The sequence below is a fragment of the Rhipicephalus microplus genome, chromosome 9 (genome assembly GCF_043290135.1).
Source record: "Rhipicephalus microplus isolate Deutch F79 chromosome 9, USDA_Rmic, whole genome shotgun sequence".
NCBI classification, from domain to species: Eukaryota; Metazoa; Arthropoda; class Arachnida; order Ixodida; family Ixodidae; genus Rhipicephalus; species Rhipicephalus microplus.
The window spans coordinates 92,187,476-92,194,462 of NC_134708.1; positions in this window are offsets into that span (position 1 = coordinate 92,187,476).

The following is a 6,987-nucleotide window of genomic DNA, read 5'->3' on the forward strand; positions in this document are numbered from 1 at the left end:
TTCGCCCTAAAAGTTGATGATCTCCAATCGAGTGGCGTACACACGCACACAACACTATCACGTCCGTCCGCAATTTCGCCACGTAAAGTGAAGTAGATTCCTGAGGGTTGCGTGATTATGCTTTGTAAATTGGAGCAGTAGTTGAACACGAAATAACAGCAAGAGGAATTAAAAGTGGCAAACTCCATCAGCACGATACCCATGACTCCGGCGAGCAAAAAAGCAACAATGGCGCGGATGAATGCAGTGCAGGCTTGACAATGAAACATACATCAGTCTTTGAGATCAATTATTTACGCGCTTTTTACTGGAACTAAAATTTTCTGAGTTTATTGGCGAACGACGTTTCATTTTTTAACAGTTATTGATGCATTATTATTACCATACGACTGAATGTTTGCACAAACTTTTTTCTTAGGCGTTACTTAAAATGGACCAAGGCACTGTTTTTCCTGCTGTGTCGATTGAGTGCTATAGGCCACGGCTAGGCTGCACGGCACCTACGCGCACACCTTCGAACTACGTTCTCGGAATTTCCCACCCATCCGACTGGCACCCTTTTTTGTACTTTTGACTGTGCGGACCCCTTGCAAACTTGCCAACAGCTGCAGTATAGTCAGGCAAGTTTTTTGGGACAATGGACCTCAACTTCCTCCTGTGGGCCCAGAAAGCTGCCGATGCAGGACCTTTGAGGTAGGCATTCCGTAGAGAATGAAATCACTGCTTCGTGTACACTGGCTACGAGCGCGTTCAAGCGAGATTTTCATCTTATTTCTCAAGCATTTATAATTTTATTGTTATTCAGTCATCCAGTAATTATTCCATCATTTCTTGCCATAGGGTCTTTCATGCTAGCGCATGCAAAAATAAAACAAAAATAAGAAACAATACACTGCTGACTGGCCACGGAAAAGCAACTCAATAAAAAGAGCAAAAACGAGCAGTTAAAAAGAAATGAACGCACAATGGGAACAACAAACGAAAGAGTAGACATTCATGAAATGGAACTGAAAAATAATGTGGAATATACACAACCGTGCGGAAGGCTTCCTGAAAGACGGAAAAGGGAAGAATCTGTGCATGTGCAAATCTTTGTTAGGACAGGGCAAAAAAATGGCTTACAAAAATTGCTCACTGACAAAAAATGGCTGTATATTATGAAAAACATAACGAATCAAGAAAGTTGACGTTATAGCGACTCGGTATCCTGTAAAAATTAGAGTGTTGGAAGAAGCTTGCAGATGCAACGGTCGATTCTCTTTGGATAACTTACGCGGACTTTGAAAATTATTACAACCTAGAAGGGCAAAATATCTCACCCTGAAATTGCTTGTAAAAAAATAACAGCTCAGCGCGATTTTGTCGGCAGTTAACTGATGGCAAATATATTATTCTAGCAGTGTTGAAAGGATTCTAGTGAAGCGATGGAAGTAAATGCTTATGATTTTTTTCTAGACTCCCTCACCGCCGTTACTGCTGGATTTAGCAAGGCCAGTCGAGATCAGTTATGCATGTGTACTCAAGTTGAGCACGACATATCGCGGTGTACAGTTTGTAGAAGGCTGTAGGAGCACCGAATTCTCGAGAGATATTCTGCCAACAGGGAGAGAAGGAACGCCTCACATGGCTGCACATTTAATGTAAATAGAAAAAATTCAGCATGCTATCAAAGAGAACACCAAGATCACTGATCTCATAAACCTTACATAACAAAACAGTATTGACAACGTATGGAATTGAAACGTTGGACGTTTTGCGAGATATAACAACAATAACAAAAACAACAACAACAACAACAACAACAGCAACAACAACAACAACAACAATAATAATATTAATAATAATAATAATAAGACACTCATATTATTCTGATATGACCGAAAATATCTGGCCACATTGAAGGAAATGCTAGTGTCCGAGTGCCCATAAATCTCTATACGCGAGCGTGTAATTGCGGTTTGGTGGGTATGTACCGGCATAGATATTTCATAGGTAAATGCACCACAGTGTTGGTGTCGAATGTATATGTTCGCAAGCAGTTTTAATTACTACGCGCCTGCACAACAAGGGTTGTTTACATAATGTAGAGTTTGGCTTAGGCATCGCGCCATCCGAAAAAATGTGTAATACTAAGTGCATTGGCAAGGCAATGTTTAGGCTAATCCTGATGATGGCACGTGCACATTAGTAAACCTCGACCAAGTAATGACACACCCACACAACATAGAAGTTTCGTGAATTCGGCAGCCTACGTTATATGTTGCTATAAAGGTTGAGCACTTCAATACAGAGATGCACAGCCAAGAACATTATATGCCGCCAAAGGAAACGCGAGTTGTATTTTTGAAATAAATTAGTACAATTTCTATTCTGAATTTAATCATAATTGTGCCTGCAAGGTGCTTCCACGTAAGTTCTTTTTTTTGTTTTTGAACATACTTCCTTAATTATTGCACTGCGCATGCAATAATGGTAAATGGCCGCTGAAAGCAACCGCAGATGAGGGGTAAACAGGATTAACTGAAATCTTGTTATATGAATGGAGCTTATAGCCATAAAAACTTTCAAATAGTGAGCACTTTTGTCCACCGATGTTGAAGATAAAAATGCATTTTAATTACCATTTCTTGCTGCCACTTCAAACAATGCATTATTATCAACAATAAAAGTTGCATGCATTTCATTTTTTCATATTACTGTATCGAATTGCTCTATAATAATAGCGAGGTTGGGGAGCTTCAATACGTTTTGTGACTTGACACGATTCCTTCCTTGTAAATCATGTCTGCTCTCGTATTCATTATTTATGTCGTATTAATTGCAACTCGTGGTTTCAAGCCTCAATGTCATAAAAAAATTTACAAATTAAATACACGAATGCATGCATAGTTGCAGCTATCATGCACACAAAGCTGACCTGAAATTTTGGTTTTTACTTGGCAGAAACAACATATATAATTAATAATCTTGTTGTTATAGTAAATAATCAGGTCACCATGGTGTACAAATTGTTATATAATACAATTTGCATCATGGTGCTAAATATATACGTGGTTAATCCCATATAGGCGAGCACTTCCACAAATAAGGATCCACTTGACATGTTATATATGGTGTGGCCGCGCCTTATAAGGCCAATTTGACTCCTCGTATGGGCCACCTGCGTCATATATGGCTCTATATAACCCCATACATGAAGTGACTCCGCCAGATCTACATCCATTTAAGGTAAATGGAAGCCACATATGCTGACATGTGTGCTTATACGTGGCCGCATATGCTGACATATGTGCTTATATGTGGCCACTTATAACCTTTATAAGTGCCATATATAGTATTTCCGTAAGGGTATTTCCGGCGGTTCATTGCGAATTTTCGCCCATTGCATGGCCAATGACACAGCTTACTCGGGAAGATCTCCCATCCACATGGGTTGAAGACCAGCAGCAGGCATTTCACGAGCTTCGTCAGCGCATGCAAACACCACTCGTGCTCACCCACTTCAATGGAGATGCGCCAACAATACTACATACAAACGCTAGTAATGTGGGTCTCGGAGCAGTGCTCGTACAGTCGAAGGACAACATGTCGCTTACGCCAGCAGGACGCTGTCCTGGTCAAAAGCTGACTATGCTATAACGGAGAAAGAATGTCTTGCAATGATGTGGGCCTACCTGAAGTTGCATCCTTATTTGTATGGCCGCCCATTCACTGTTATTAGCGATCACCACTCGCTGTGTTAGTCATCACCGTATGAGGTACTGAGTTCATGGCCGAGCTTTTGGACACCGTTTTCCGACCAAGTGGTACAGCTCACAAGAAGACAACGGCGTATCACCCCGAGACCAACGGGCTCACTGAACGTCACAACGAGACCCTGACCGACATGATAAGCATGTATGTAGAGGTAGAGCACAAGAACTGGGATAACATAATGCCCTAGTCACGTTCGCGTACAGCACGGCTCGTCAGGAGACCACTCGCAAGACACCCTTCAGTCTCTTTTACAGACGCGAAGTTACAACAACGTTAGACGCGATATTCCCTCATGAAAATGATGATAATAGGACGGACGCCGAAGAGTTTACCCAGCGTGCAGACGAGGCCAGACAACTAGCTATGTTGCGAATCACCAAACAACAAGACGATGACTCCAAACATTACAAACTCCAGCACAGAACCGTCATATACAACGTGGGTGACAAAGTTTGAGTCTGGACACCCATTCGTCAGCGTGGCCTCTCCGAAAAGCTGTTGCGAAAGTTTTTCGGACCCTTCAAGGTTCTGCAACGCACCAGTGACATCAACTACGAGGTTGTTCAGGACGGCGTTCGGCGTTCGAAGCCTTCCACGTGCTTCGAACGAAGCCTCATTTTTAATGACTAAATTTTCAGTTTGAGTCTTGCCTTGCTTCTCGAACATTACACATCAGAGCGATGTTTTAAAGGGGGAATAATGACGCGCGTATGTGCCAGTGGCGGCAACAACTAAGCAGCGCGAGTTTCTTTGGCCGAGGGAAGAGACGAAGAAGACGTTGCAGTCACTCAATCAAAAATCTTTTATTTTCACCATTTCATACAAAGGTGAAAAAGGGAGAACTGGAGAAAAAGTCGATAGTTATTCGCCTTGACAAAGCTCCGGTCCCCCAGGCCGACAGTGGTGAAGTTTGTTCTAAAAAATAGAAGAAAGCATGTTACAAAGTCTAAAGCACTAAAGCAATAATAAAATTTCAAATGAATATAAAATACACATTGAGATGAACGAAGAGGAATGTGTAAATAAAAACAACTATACAGCAACAAGAAAGTAGAACCGAGAAACACTTTTTAATAACATATAAAATTACTATAACACAGGCATGCTATCAACAACCAGTGGGATTTTTTTTTTTGTAATCCTAAGTTAATGAGCCGTCACAGGAACAGGTCCAACATTTCAGTTTTGTTTAGCGGTAACACATCAACACTTTGTCTGTTGAAATGGTTAAGTAGAGAGGCAGTGTATGACAAAGGCGCTGTTGTCCATAATTTGTACGAGAAAAAGGAATTTGCCATGGGGCCTGACGGCGAGTTCTTGTATTGTAATCAATAAAGCGTATTTGTTCGAGGTGCTTTGTGTGCTCGTCGACCCCGCGTCATTGCAATAGGTATCCTATAGCAGCAGCACATGAACGCTGCACTCTACAGTCAAGGACGACGGCACCAACAGTACGCACCCGGTGACCATGTTATGGTGTGGTCTACGATTCGCCGCCGCAGTCTCAGCGAAAAACTATTGCGACAGTATGATGAACCATACAAGAATACCCAACAACTGGGGCTCCTATATGCAAAGTTGTACGTGATGGAGTGACACAGTCAGAGCAACAACGCCCACAACCTGCAATAGTTTACGTTGTGCGCCTGAAAATGTTTTTTAAGCGTTAGCAGACTGAAATTTCCAAAGCTTTGGTCTTACTACGCACTTGTGATTTCCTTCGTTTCTTTCTAGTGGGTTCTTTCAGCATCGAGACTATGCTCTTCTTACATGAGAGGGAAGGGGGGTGATACCACGTGCATCTGGAAAAAAAAGCATGCTGAGCTATTTTATCTCGTTCTTTACCAGTGCCAGGTATGGGGTCGAGTGCAGCCGTGCCGCATACTGATGCCCGTTGTATCGCGATGCAACAAACAGATAAGAGAGCACTGCATTCGCCGCCAGCCAGTCTGGTAGCCACCGTTAAGGCCGACTGTCCTGTATTTTTCGCGTCGCCGAGCACTGTGTGTTAGCTTCTTTTCGAGCGCAAGTCATCCCAATAAATTACCTTTTCGTTTTATTCAAGCCGTTGTGTTCCTCTCTACTGGTCTGTGCACCGTGCGCTGTACAGTCCCCTAAGTGACAATATACAAGATACTGTCGACAAAAGGTTTCATGGCAGTGCAAGCTCGGCACACCAAAGAGCACGGGCGTTGTAGCAGACGGCACGAAGCCACTCTTGAAAGCACCCTTGTGCCTGTAGACGTGGCACGGGAGTGCCTGCAGTGCCTTCCACTGCGCAGCTTCCTTGCGTGGCCACGCTGGCAGCACTTGCGCTCTGCGGGGTGCGTTCACGCGCTCGCACATTCATCCTAACAGTGGATGGCACTATACTGCAAGATAACTTAGGTGAGCGGCAAAGGCAACAGTGGCTGCGAGATAAGCCTAAGCAATATGAAACCTACGGTAATGGCAAGGTTCCTTCTGTAGTTTGGACATCTGCGTCACCTATACGACTGTGTCTAGTACGTATGGAACATCTTTGAGCTGAGACTCAACGTAGGAACTACGCATAGTGACCTGACTATAACATAGCAGCAGCGTAGAAGCAATCCAGAAGTGACCGTCACATTGCAAAAGCGTTCGAAAATTTGGCAAACCTCAGGATTCGCTTTTAAATGTTCAACGCGATAAGAATACACTGTTCTTATTGCGTGATTTAAGCACTTGCTGTGTACACTTCTTTGCATGATATTGCTCTAGAAGTTGAAATTATAAACTTGTACGCAATCTATAAAGTTGAAGTGATTTGTGTACATAAAGCTTCCGTGTATTACCGCATTCTGTGTAATGAGTAGCATGCCTAGAACCGCGAACTTTTATGCGGGTGAAATGTTGCGAACTTTTTATGCGTCCACTATACTTGTTAATAAGGGAATACGAGCAGTAATTTGTGGGCTTTTTTTTGATGAGTGGCCGAATTCAAACCCCTAAACTCCTTGTCATAACCGATATTCTGACGCCCGATGACTACGTACTCTTGTACCACACAATACTACTGGAAATGACATTTCGTATGGCGAAGCCTGTGTGCAGGACACTTGTGTTTGTAAAATGTGAATGTATTTGACTGCATTTCAAAGTAGAACGATGTTTGCTATATTTCTAAGCTTACTCGTAACTGTGTGGTGGAACACCTGTTTGGTAAACAGAGAAGCTGCCCTCAATGCCGACTTGGACCCAGACAGTTTT